Genomic DNA, 14,464 nt, shown 5'->3' on the forward strand with positions numbered 1-14,464 from the left:
ACAAGAGAGAGTCCCTTCCCACATGCACCTTAGAATCTAATGGAACAAACCATCCAACAAGAAATAACAAGAAAGGATTATAAATGCATTTTTTAAATACTGAGTTCTATGGAATCCGACAGAAGCACATAAACAGGAGAACTTAAACTTCAGGAAGAAAGAGAAATTTAAGCTGTAACTAAGGGCTGAGGAGGGTGAAGAGCCTCCTATAATATCATAGGCAAAGGTCCAAAGGTTGAAAAGAGCATACAACAGGAGAGAATAGAAAATACTGCACTAGATAAGGCCCACCGAACGTCTTGTTACCCACGTTCACATGTTTGGATTTGTTTCAGTATTTAACAGGTTCACTTTAGAAGAAGCATTCTGGCTATGGTGTGGAAAATAGACTGGAGAAGAGCAGTAACATAGAAGGAAAAAGCAGTCAGTAGGTTGTTACCATCAGCCAAAGAAAGATACTAGTGGGCAGGACTAGAGTAGCAGTAGAAGGAGCAGAGAAAAGTACACAGACCTGAGAAATTTAGGAGGAGAATAGATAGGAGTTGGTGAATGAAAGTTATAGGGAATGCAGGGGGAGTCAAGGATAGTTCTCAAGTGACTGATCTGGACAATGACCACCATTCACTGAGAGAAGTACAGTGGAAAGAGCAAATTAGATGGGGAAAGGGGTATGATAAATTCAATCTGAGCCATTTTGACTTTAAGATGTCCAACTAGAGATCAGGCCTACTGATCAAACCTTCTAAGGAGATTTCAAATGAAATTCAGCAGTGGTATTATTGGAATCACCAGGTTCACAAACATCTTCAGCAATCCCACCCATTCACAATAATGAGTTCTGACTTCTACTGTTTTAGACCATGTAGTTTTTGCCCCTGATGTTGGGTAATTAATTAATTTTATTTTATTGTGTAGTGATCAAAAGCACCTTTGTTGAAGGAAGTTAATGTTTTCCAACTTCGAAAGACAGTCTTGCTAAAACACAGGTTAAAAGGTATGCACCATAATTTCTAGTTAATCTATCTATAATGTCTTTTTTTAATAAAGAAAATTGAAAGCAAGCTCAGATTCAAGTCCATGAATCACAATCTTGGTCAGACATTTTTGACATTTCCAATTTTAACCATGTCACTAAGATGGAAAAATTCATGATTTAGTAAGCTGTGCAAAGCTCACTGATCATCCAGTATTTAATTAGAAAATCTTCAAGTTTTCATGGCAAACCATGAGCTACATCAGTTCAACTCTCCTACTCTAATCTATTAACCTATCTATTAAAGTTAGAGAACTGAGATACTGGAAATTATTAAGCATGGACTAAAACTTTGGACTAATGATCGTATCTGCAGTAAATACTCTGAGCTGAAGGCCAAGGGACAATTTTAAACAGCACTTCTTACTTTAAGCAAACTAACTATGCTTTCTCTTTAGTATTTCTTTTCAATTAATAGTGAAATTTTCCTTACACTTTTTTTCAATTAAAATGAACTTATAATTAAGGCAATAAATGCCTATTCTTGCATGCATTTCCCTGATTTAATAACAGTATACACTAAAAAGGGGCAGAAAGTGTTTGTGTTTTATGTCATTTGAACCATACAAAGAATTGAAGATAAAACAACTTCAGAATGCCAATGTCAGGATTCTTCTCCAGAATAGCCACTGTTGTGGCCCTATGCTGCATTCCACCAGGCCTCCTAAATTTTACTTTCAGAATAGTTGATCTACTTTTTCTGATTATCTACCTGCTAGAAGGCTATTAAAAAGAGGCAACATTAAGAGGGTAAGCACTGAGAAAGTCAATCAAAAAAAAAAAGAAAATAAGTAAACGATGTATCAAATTTTATTGATAATACATGTTTAAAACAACAGAAACTACAATCAAGCCCTTTCCTTTCGTATTAACAATGCTTTTCTAGTCCTTCTCTTCTCCCAAGTACTTTTCAATTCCCTACCCATCTTTCCTGCTATAACCTCCAAACATTTCATTTGTCAAAGCTTTTTTTAATAGGGTCTTCTCTTCAAGAGTATAGATATAATAGTCAGGAGCTAAAACACTGAATTCCAGAATCAGTGAGAACTAGCCTCCACCTTTAAAAGTTATGTGCTATGTGAAAGTTATTTAGCCTCTTTGGGGCTCATTTATCCCATCTACGAAATTGTGATAATAGGTTGTTATGCAGATTAACTGAGATAATACATGTAAAAGAGTGAAAACAATGATTGGTACATAGTATAATAAATATCAGCTGTTACTTTTTTTTATTTGCTTGGAAGGCTATGGATGAGCAGTTGGGGAAGTGGACAAGCTACAATTATTCTCTGGAAATAATGAGCTAAAGACGAATGACCTCAGAATCTACACACGCAATGGAGTGGTTTGAAGAAAGAATGCCAGTATCAATCTGATGCCTTCAACACAACTTCCAGGATCCTAAAAATGCTCCATTGATCCCAAAATATACTTTCTAGATTGTTTATGTGGTTGACACTAAACTTATCAAGATGAGAAGGCCAGAACAGAATGTATTAATATTCTAGGGTTGGCTTTCATAAACTGTTGCCTCCTGACCAGTCAGCATGACCTTGTCAATTTATAATGTTTATACACATCTACCATCTTAAAAAAGTATTCACTGTAGGAGGAGAGGATAAAGATTATTCTCAACCATAGGAAAAAATAAAGACAAAAACTGTGGATACAAATCTCTTTCTGTACAGTTAAATTACATCTTTCTTCCAAGCAAAAACCAAGTAGCAATTATCATTATAAAGTCAACCCATGACTTTTGTACTGTCAGCCTTTTGGGAGTCCTCTGAGAGCCTTCACTATTGCACTCCACGCTTATTCTACATTATGTCTTAATTAGATTAAACTGCATCACTTGAATCTGAGATCATCCTAAATCACATAGTGAAGAAACTAATGAACCAAATGCTGAGCTACAGCTCTTAAAACCAGATGGGAAAAAAATCTAAAGAGTTTTTTGTGGGTTTGTTAAAAATGGTCAACTTCATCACCTTTCCAAATATCTTGTCAGAAACCTCTATTCATTTAGCACTACTGGTGACAAATACAACAAATTCTCGTTCCTATAGCTGGCAAAATAAGGGTGCCTAACAAATCAGATTAAAACCAAAATCTACCTGTTTTTTAAATAAAAGTTTCCAAACTCATAGTAAACAAAATCATTTTCATATTCAAAACATTAAATGTTCTTTCCTATTCAACTGTGTATATAAAGGTCCAGGGATCTAAAAAGAAAAAAAAAGTCAAAGAAACTATAAGATAAGTTTTTAACGTTCCATGTCCCTTATCAAACTAAACAAAATTCCATTGTCAGTTTTGAGCATAATAATTAAACAGTAAACATTCACTTCATTTTTTTTCCTTTAGTCATCATGGCTTTGTATATCTCCTTTATGGACAACACAGTATAAAACAGGCTAAAAAGTCTTTAATCAAATCTGACTTCATCTGAGGCTTGGATTAAGCCCATATTGTCTTTTCTTACTTATGACATCCATCCATCAGGATCATTTCATTAGTATGGAAAACATGTGCATTGTGGAAGAGATCGTTTGGGGAAAAATCTAAAACTTTAAATGCTGAACTTAATTTACCATAAAATCTGGACTGTATGTAAATCATCCCACTAAAACTCATGTTTGGACATTTTTTAAACAAAAAGTGTGATTATCTGTAATATATTACAACATTATTTTAACAAAGCATGATTATTTTCACCACAGGTAATACCATATACATTAAGAGATTTCAGTGACCAGAAGATGTCGGCAATTATTTGAGTGTTTCCTTTGTTTTGTTTTCTTTTTAAGACACTGTTAAATAGAATGTATTTATGTACATTTAATCACAATGCTTATGTATTTTTCATGTTGTAAATTACTGCTGTTATGAGGTCAGAAAGTGGTGACCATTGTCCAAGTTTATAAAGCATATGGAACATTCATACTTGCATATATAGATCACCTCTGGAAAGATACACAAGTAATAGGTTACTGTGACAGATGAGCAGTTTAACCTAGCGATAGGGTGGGAAAGACTTCTCTTACCTTTTTATTCTTGTACATCAAACGTGTAACCCAATCAAAAATAACAAAATATTCTAAACTTAAATGTATGAAACCAAAGACATGCACAAATTTAATCCTGTTGTTTATGAAACAGCAAAAGATTACAGACCAATATGATAACCTAATATATATGAACCATAAAGTGTATTTACTAAATAGGACTACTTCCACTGCTCAGGGGGAACAAACCCACGTGTCCCAAGGCTCAGCAAAAAGCTGGCCCCACAGGTGTCTGTGGGCTCAGTAGGAGCACAACCTGCCTGACCTTTGAGATCCAAAGACTCCCCCTTTCTAAGATCACTTCATCAACCAAGAGGCTTCTCTTGGTTCTAACCTTCACAGTTACCTCACTGTTGTTGTCTCTGGACCCATTCACATAAATATGTAAAGCTTTGAGGGGCAGGTCCCTCTTCTGGAGATTTCCCTGGAAGGATATAATCCAGCACTGCTTTATGATAGTTCAGGAATTTGGCGGTACTTCTCCACCCTTGAGTTTTTCCTTAAATATCTTTATTTCATATTTATACTACATGACATGAATGGTATATGTGACCAAACACTTTTTGCACAAAATTATACTAGTTCATTTACTCAATAAATATTTATTGAGATGCTGCCATGTGTCAGACCCTGTGTTAGTCACTGAAAAATCTAGGGCATATAATTCTTTCAATAAAAACTAGAATTTAAAGACTATAATTATCTAAGACTTAGCCAGTACAATTATTATATTCCATTTATTAAACACCTTCCTATGTGGCAGCATTATACTGGATGGCTACTGTACATTGTTTCTAATTCTTCATGGATATTAATATTTTTATTTTATGGATGAGAAAACCAAGGCTAAAACGATTTAAGTAATTTGCTCAAGGCCAAACACTTGGTAAGTAGCAGAGCAAGAATTAGGACCAGTTTATCTGGTTCCAAGCCTGAATTCTTCCCACTGACTACACCACAGCTATCTCAGTGGAAAATAACATTTTCTTTTTGTATTTAGAACACGGTGTTATTTTTCTTTCTATTCTTATTTTTACTCAAAAAGACTTAAATTTAAAATTCCTAACAATGTAAAAAAAAAGCAAAGCTAAAACATAATTTTAATGAAGACAAGTAAAATAATGTTGACTGTTAAAAGAAGTTGGGAGAGAAAATGCCAAAGTTACAGTGTACTAAATCCTATTTTACCTAGCTGAAAATGATATTTTTATTTCCCCTGGTCTTCTTTTCTCTTTGGCCTTCAGTAAGTAGCTATTAAACAGAATAGTCTTTCCCTTTAGTCTTTCCTAAAATAAATTAGGTGAATATAGCTCTTTTACTTATGTGATGAAGCACCCCCAGGAGACCAACTATGTCAACTTCTACCTTGTCCTCACAGTAATGTGAAAATCCCATCTACCATCTTGGATTTGGTCTTCAGAGGCCTACATTTTCAAAGCCTTTGTAATTCATTATATTAAATATTATTGAGTACCAGTTACATGCTATGAACTATGCAGAAGAGAAATTTGACCAGCACCTTTCAAGGGAGTTCTTTATATAAAAAACTTCAACTCTGGACATCATAGTTATTTTTCATACTAGTGAGTTCCTTTTTATTTAAAATTTTAAGATGGGGTTGAGAACTTGGGAGTAAATATATAACTTTTACAGCATTCATGCTAAACTTTTTCAAAGAATTAGCAGGGAAAGGAATCCCAAATCTTCCAAAATTCAATATTCTCATTGTAAATGCTTTTTTCAGGAAATTCTGACTCATGTTGTCATGCGGTGTATTTTTGTAAATTTTTGAACAGTTAAGAATAAAGAAGTTTATTTCCATATGCAACACAATAAAATTATGCAGGGTGGTGAAGTTTTTCATTAATATGTGCAAAAGTGTGAAAATAAACTACCACTTTCTACATGCCACTTTTAAAATATACCAAATTGTCACTGCCTTTACACGGCCAAATTTTAAAGCAATTTAAAAGCCATATAAAGTCAAATTTGGCCATGTAAGGCCATTTACTTTGGAAATCATTTAATCCAACTCCATTAAAGGATATAGAAGGAGGCAAACCATAAGAGACTCTTAAATACTGAGAACAAACTGAGGGTTGATGGGGAGTGCAAGAGAGGGAAAGTGGTTGATGGACATTGAGGAGGGCCCCTGTTGGGATGAGCACTGGGTGTTGTATGGAAACCAATTTGACAATAAATTATACACACACACACACACACACACACACACACACATATATAGGATATAGAAACAGAGGTAATTAAGAGAGTATTATCTAGGATTAATCAAATAATCACCTCTATAATATGAGTTCATTGATATTTGTATTTACTTCCCAACTCTTCATTAAGTTCTTTGAAAGCAGAGTTTTTCTATCAAATGCCTACTGAGTATGAACTATGAGGGAGCCACTGGGTAGACTAGATAGGCCCAGAAATAAATAACTGAGATTTGAAGAGGTTATTACTACGAGAATGATCTATCAAGCCCCCATGGAGCTTCTAACTGGGCCTAGAGCCTTATCATCTGGACTGATACTTGAGTGGTTCTCGAAGGAAGGGTGGGCACTTGCCAGGCAGAGAACAAGAGTAGAGAACATTCCAGGCAAGGACACAAAGTAGAAACCCAGCTAAGAGCCACACAGAGCATTATACGGTCCTGTGGAAGGACCCAATCAGCAGTGAACTACATCAGTAAATTAGGCTGTTAAATAATCATTAATATATAGAAAATTAATGCTACCTTTGTATTTCTTTCTTGCTAGAAGATAATAAATGCCAAGTTGTCAAAACAATGTTTTTATATAACTATTACTTCTGAATAGATATAATTAGTTGGTCACAAGCAATTATGTCTGCCCAAGAGTTTCCAATATTATTTCAAGTACTACAGACAATCTTTCTCATGTATCAACAATCCTATTTTAAGGAAATCATCACTCTGTATATCAGAAGACCCATACTAAGAATCAGAAAAAAGAAAAGGCTGACACCTCTTTCTTAGGCAAGTGGCATTACCACTGGGCCTCAGTTTTCTTATATGAAAATAATGATAGTCACTGTTGTATCTGCTGTCCAGGTTGCTATAGAGATCATATAGTTAATGATATAGTTAATGTGAGATCAATTATAAACCTAAAAATTCTAATTTTAGTTATACACACATACATATAAATAAATAAACTAAAGAATTTTCAAAGAGCATTTCTTCAATACATAGGAAAAAGCAGCATTACCCGTGCTGATTCAAAGGGGCACATGCATCCTCAATGTTTATAGCAGTATTACCAACAAGAGCTAAATTATGGAAAGAGCCAAATGTCCATCAACTGATGAATGGATAAAGAAGATGTGGTTTATATATACAATGGAATACTACTCAGCAATTAAAAAGAATGAAATCTTGCCATTTGCAACTACTTGAATGGAACTAGAGGGTATTATGCTAAGTGAAATAAGTCAGTCAGAAAGACAAATATCATATGATTTCACTCATATGTGGAATTTAAAAAACACAACAGAGGAACACAGGGGAAGGGAAGGAAAAATAAGATAAAAACAGAGAGGGAGGCAAATCATAAGACACTGTTAAGTACAGAGAACAAACTGAAGGTTGCTATATGGGAGATGGGTGAGGGGATGGGTTAAATGCGTGATGGGCATTAAGGAGGGCATTAAGGATGAGCACTGGGTGTCATATGTAAGCGATGAATCACTGAGCTCTACTCCTGAAGCCAAGACTACACTGTGTGTTAACTAACTTGAATTTAAATAAATAAATAAATAAATAAATAGCAGCATTACCTGACACACAGATCTGAATCCTCTCTCCTCTGAATTCATAGCACCTACAATCAGTACCACTCACTTTAAAAATCAATCATCATGTATATGTTAACTAACTTGGATGTAAAGTAAAAAATTAATTAATTAATTTTAAAAGATCAATCATTGTGTATTATGTTTCATTATATATACACGGCATGATCCCAAATTTTTCAAGGCATCTTTTATTTTCCTATCAGTTGTTTTATTTTTTTATTTTAAAAATTCTTAATCATCAAAATTCAATTCAAAATCTACTTCTATGATTTTCTAATTAAGAAATCCTAATTTTCTATGTACACATTACTTTTATCTCAAATTTCCAATTTTGGATATAACAAAAAGAAATTAAAAGAAAAATATATAATTTAATAAGATTCTAATAAATTAACAGCTACTTTCTTTAGCTTTAGTCTGGTTTACAAAGGAAGAAATCATTTCTACAGATTAGTTGACAACTATGGAAAACAGATAATTATCTTCCATACAATGAATACATATAAAGATTCTTTCAGCAAATATTTTATATTAATATTATTAAATACATAGGAAATATGCCAAAATGACCTAGGGGAATGAGGCAATCTCTTAAAAATGCTACAAATTATCTTACCAGTTAATTTTTGCTAAAATATTCAGAGAAATATATAAAACCATCTCTTCCTTGTTAGAATTAAATTAAGTACTTAAGGTTCTTGAAACTATTAATGGGAAAATCATATTCTATATATAACCAGAAAATAATTACTAAATTCAGCAAGTAAAACTGGTATAATGACTATTTAAGTAGGCTAGTGCAGAACACATGGCTATAATACGAATTGTCTAGGAACATTAAACTGTATATCTTTTTATATAACACAGAGATAATTAACTTTCTCTATGAAAAATTTCAGTATGTGTTAGCACAGTAAAAACCATTGATATCTCGTACCACAAATAATTGAGACCCAGAGTTATTGGTTGTTGAACTTTCCTTTGATTGTGTTTAACATAGAAAATTAGTTTTTACACAGAAGGTACATGTATATACAATGGCTCTTTTTATGGAGCCAATGTTTTACAAAATCCCCTTTTTGTCATTCTACAAAAGGACAGTCTTAGCCTACCAACAAAACAGCTGAAAAGAACAGTAACAATGAGTAAATTTCCTCCCACTGGGTCTATAAAAAGTGTACATTCCCATCATGAAGAAAGCGTGCATGCAGCATGGTTGAGAAGCAAGTACTGGAACTATTGTGTATTGTGTATATCTCAAGTAGAGAAAAACATCTGTCCTTTTGCCCTGAAAAGGGACCCCCTGTGAGCCTCTTCTCATGGACCATTATAGTTTCCTTCAACCCTGACACTGCACAGGCTTTGAACTGATGGCTGTCTGTCACAAAAAGTTCATCTCAAGCCACTTTTCCTGAGAGGTTTCATAGGGTTTAGACTGAGGTGACCAACCATGGCTTAACAAAAAGATTAGTGTGTCTGGGCACAAAGCAAGACACAGAGATATGAGTGACCCTCTTTGTAACATCTTGCCACACAGAATAAAGAACAGTGAATGTAGTCAACTATAGAATATGCAGAGATGCCCGAGGGAGAAGAAAAGAGGACTGGAGAGGGAATCTGTCTTCACTTGGGAACAAGTGCTCTTTAATGCCAACAGGCATTTCCCAAAGAGTTTTAATGATTCTGTCTCCCTCACCCTTTATACAAGAAATATTAATAGAAATGACAATTTCTATTCAACCCGAGGCAAAAGTAAGAATAGAATGCAATGTTAGGTTTCTCTCTTTGTAAAGTTTTTTAAGAAGGCACTTCTTAAAACTCACTTGGTAGAGTTATAGAACTATAACAGGCCATAAGGGTTATCTACATAGCACACTGATGCCAAAGGTAAAAGCCTTCCTACAAAGTCTTTGACAGGACATTATGTGAACATTTTCCTTCCTTTCAAACTCCCCCCACTAGCAAACACCTATGCATTGTTAAACTCAAAGTTAATTCCTCCCATAAAGTCTTCCCTAGATGACTCTTCTCCACATAGACTGCTCTCAGAGAACTGATAACATTTAATTATGCTTATTACATGTGTGTTTCCTCTTACTAGATGATAAGCTCTCAAGGATGAAGATTACATCATATTATTTCGTTCACCTAACAAAGTTTGATACATAATAGGCATTTCATAATTACTCATACTGTAATTCTTGAACTCTCCCAATGAGGAGAAGCCCATCACATCAAAATGAAGCCATTTTTAAACAATCTTGCTGTTGAGCAGGATGAAGGGTAGGGGTCAGTGAAATGCAAAGATTTGTTCCCTGTTAATTTCCCCCTCCTGGATCCAAGTTCTACCCTGTAGTTTTAAGTATAAATGGTCCACTACACATTTGAAGACCTTGCTTTCCTTAACGTCACTACCACATTTGAAGACCTTGCTTTCCTTAACGTCACTACCACCATCTCTAGCTCTTGCCTTTTCAGGCTAAATGCTCCCATTTTCTTCTGCTACTATTCCTACAAGACAAATGTCAGATACTTTTCATCCTCATCGCAATCCTCTAGAAGTGCTCTAGTTTGTCAATATTTCCTTTAAAGCTCAATAAAATACTGCATGCATGTGTTCACACTGTGCATCACATATTAGAACTACTACCTACTTTTTTCCAGACACAGTACTGTTCTACAGTAGATGGCCCCCTTAGCCGCCTGGAGCCTGCTTCGGATTCTGTGTCTCCCCTTCTCTCTGCCTCTTCTCTGCTTGTGCTCTCTCTCTCTCTCTCTCTCTCTCAAAAATAAATAAGCATTGAAAAAATTAAAAAAGAATTTTTAAAAATTTCTCTTCTCAAATTATCTAGCAATCTATTTGGACTTCTGCATGTAAATATAACAAAAAAATGTCCCAAGAAAATCTGTTTTTTTAAATACTTCAAACAACAAATAAGAGTCTTGGTTGAAATATTAGTGCGTAGATCACAGAGAAATTTTACCCAATAGCAAATATGTGGGAATCTTTCAGAGAACTTAGATTATACAGCATTTCCACCTATGTGATTCTGCTTCTACAGTCCAATATCTGAGTTTTCTGGACCAATTAATACATTTTATTACTACTATGTTACACCATGACCTGCATGTGAATATTCTTTCTCATTTCTAGAAGTGGAATATATTCTATCATGTTGATGAACTTGAATTGAATCAGCACATCAGTTCAAACCCACCAGTATAATTTACTTCCCAGTCAGCAGGCAAACATGTTTATATGCTCTATAAGTGTTCAATGATTATATCCTTTATCTAGTATTCATTACTTCTTATATGTTGAAATAGTATATTAAAATAAATATTTGGCAGTTTATCAAATGAAAAAACTGAATGCCTTTAGCTACTAATTTTTATTGAATTTAGTCCTATAATTCCTTGGGGAATATTTTCTATGTTTTTCCTACAAAATTATATTTTAGAGCTGAATGGTCATTTACCAGCTCCTGTAGTATTCTGAAGAACTAAATATACTTACTACCAAATATGTAAGAAACATATTTTTTGAAAATTTACAATATGCCACACTAAGTACTTAGGTCTGGCTGAATTATGAGAATTGCCTTCTGTAATTATGTAGTTAAATGAGAATATTGTTCCCATGGAACATTTTTCAGTTTCAATTCTTCTCGTAAAGACTTTGGTGACTTGGATATGATGATCACTTCCCTTGAAGAACTCTCTCAACAAATGATTTTCTTAAGAAAGTAAACTAGTCCTTCAATTTGCTACAACTTGTTTAATATTCCATTTCAAATTCTGCCTTAATTATAGCAATAAGATTTTCATAGTCAAGGATCAAGGAATGCAACAGCCATTAAGAAAGTAATTTTATGATTATTTTTAAATGTACCTCTCTCATAATTAGAAGCAAACTATGAGTTCTTGAAAAGTATGAAGTGTATAAAAGCAAATAATCATAGAAAAGGTATTCTATAATACATGTTTTCTTCAGTCCAGACCAGTTCTTAAAATCCTGCAAATAAGAATACAAACATGAATAGTCTACTCTAATAATCCTAATCTAATGATCCTAAAGGTACCGAAAGATGGGGCAGGCTCCAGGAGCTAATAAAGGTTTTTCCATTATCTCATGAGGAAGCTAGAGCTCCTAGAGTTCTTCCACAAGCTGATCTGCAGTCCCCAGTTTCAGAGAAGTCTTCAGACTGGAGTCACTACAAAAACACTCCAGCATTTGATGATGACACTTTTAATGGCTTTAACAGTAATCACACTGAGAGTCAAGTATTTGCCTTGGTCTTAAACTGGTGTCTTTCACACAAATGAATGCTAACCGTCTGGGTTTGCTATAGGATGAAAGAAAACATAAAAAGTATCCAGCACTTCAACAGAACTGATCAAGGAAGATGAAAAACATAAGCAAATTTTGAATATTCCCTTTTCTTCACCAAAATATATTCCCATATGTTTAAAAGAGGTTTTAAGATGAGAAAGAACCCAGTGTCCATCCACTGAGAGTATTTTTTTAATTACACATCCATTGAATGAAATTCTATTCAGCTGCTAAACTAACAAAAAATGAGACAGTACCATCTTGCCAAAATTTTTAAACTGAATTTACAAGAAACACACCCTGTTGGTTCTCTGAGCAACACCATGGTGGTTAGCAAGAACAAGTGCTTTACAAAAGGCAGCAAAGGGAGCCAAGAAGAAAGTGGTTGATACATTTTCTAAGAAAGATTGGTATTATGGGAAAGCAATAACTATGTTCAATATAAGAAATATTGGAAAAATACTAGTCACAGTAACTCGAGGAACCCTAAATATATCTGGTGTCCTCAAGGATTGATTATTAAGCATGCAATCAAGCAACTACAGACTATGAATTGACTTTGTCATGCTCTGAAAATTGCTATCTTGAACAAATCCCTGACATTAACTTATCATATTTTTTAAATTTCTCTCTTTTCCAAAAATGATAAAGAAAACCTAGATTCCAAATAAATAAGTACTTTAAGAAGTGGGAAGGATGGGAAGACCATCTTCAGAGTTGGCCCCAAAGTAAGGTCCCAAAGTAAGAAACTCTAATTTTGCAAGGAATGACTAGCACTCCACCTCTCAAGCTGCTTTTACAATGTGTAGGTGGCCAGATGGTCCATTCTAGAAAGCATGTGATTATGAGCTGGTTGTGACCTAAAGGGACAACTTAAAGGTGGGTTTACTACCAATAATCTGCTCAAAATCATATTTTACAAGCAGGAAGTTCAACAGCATTCAAGAACAGAAAAAGCCACTTCTAAGTTCTTAAATGGTTATATAATGGTTATTAATCCAGTTATTAACCCCCAAAAAGAAACTGGTTTAAAAAACTATATCCAGCTAATTAATAAGAAGCACCACTAATGTAAAAAGAACTCCAGAGGGTGTTTTTTTTTTTAAGACTATAGCTTTATTTTACAGCAATATAAGCAATTTGCTAAATCACACTACTAAACTTTCTTCCTTGGAAACACCTCACTTCTTTGAAAACCCTTAAAACAGGGATTGTTCTTTCTAAGTTACAGTCAAATCCACTGTCATTAATATTATCATAAATTCTCCCAGCTGAGCTTATGGGTTATGTCAATATGCCATCTTGCAGGCAGCAGAAAACCAACCAAATGGGGAAATTGACAAATCACACACAGTTAAATCATATTTTGCTTCATGTTTTTAAAACTAGTTCATCTCTCAGTGAAATCGTGTTTTTCTGTGAACACTAAAGTTCAAAGTAAGCAATTCTTCAGCTACTCCAAAAAATACAGTAGAATGTTGATGGATTTCTGGCTAGGTTTTAAATCCAGCTCCCCAAAGAATAAGGGCAACAGAAACCAAAGTTTCTCCGAAGCCTTCAGGACAAAGCTTCAAGAATACAATAAGTGTTTTAAGAATGATTATTATAATCATAATACTCTTTTGTACTTAGGAGACTACCATAGTTTTTCCCTCTATAGCACAAAAACTGAACCAGGAGCCAGAAGTGGGAAAAAAAATTAAAGTTCATTCATTAAATGAAAGGAAAAAAAAAAGATTGTGAAAACATGGTCCACCAAAACATTACTGATTTGAGCTAAAGAGTGAAAAAATTAACAGACTTTGAAGGAATTCTGAAAAGAGTTCACTTAACTATTTATTAGAATCAAGAAAAGTTTAAAATATTCTTAAACATCATTTGCTAATTCTTTTTCTTACCCTTTTTTTTATTTAAATGTTTATTTGTTTATTTTGTGAGAAAGAAAGGGGGGCAAAGAGAGAGGGAGAGAGAGAATCCTAAGCAGGCTCCATGCTGTCAGCACACAGCCCAAAGCAGGGCTTGAAATCACAAACCGTGAGATCATGACCTGAGCAGAAATCAAGAGTTAGATGCTTAACTGACTGAGCCACCCAGGATACTTATCTTATACTATCTTTCTATTGCATCCCATCAAGAGCTCCCTACAAGGTCAGTGAGAGTACTAACAGATCAGCACTTTGATTCGCTCTCTAATGTGCAATTTGACTA

The 14,464-nt window shown here is 34.3% G+C and overlaps 1 protein-coding gene and 1 pseudogene across 1 annotated transcript in view; one reads left to right on the forward strand and one right to left on the reverse strand.

Moving 5' to 3' along the window:
• COL25A1 (collagen type XXV alpha 1 chain) overlaps window positions 1-14,464 on the reverse strand; it is a 465,928-nt gene that overhangs the window by 429,211 nt on the left and 22,253 nt on the right. The gene's annotated exons all lie outside the window — the stretch shown is intronic.
• LOC132692827 (small ribosomal subunit protein eS1 pseudogene) lies at window positions 12,580-12,772 on the forward strand (annotated as a pseudogene).

This window comes from Panthera onca, chromosome B1 (genome assembly GCF_046562875.1).
Source record: "Panthera onca isolate mPanOnc1 chromosome B1, mPanOnc1 haplotype 2, whole genome shotgun sequence".
Taxonomy (NCBI): domain Eukaryota; kingdom Metazoa; phylum Chordata; class Mammalia; order Carnivora; family Felidae; genus Panthera; species Panthera onca.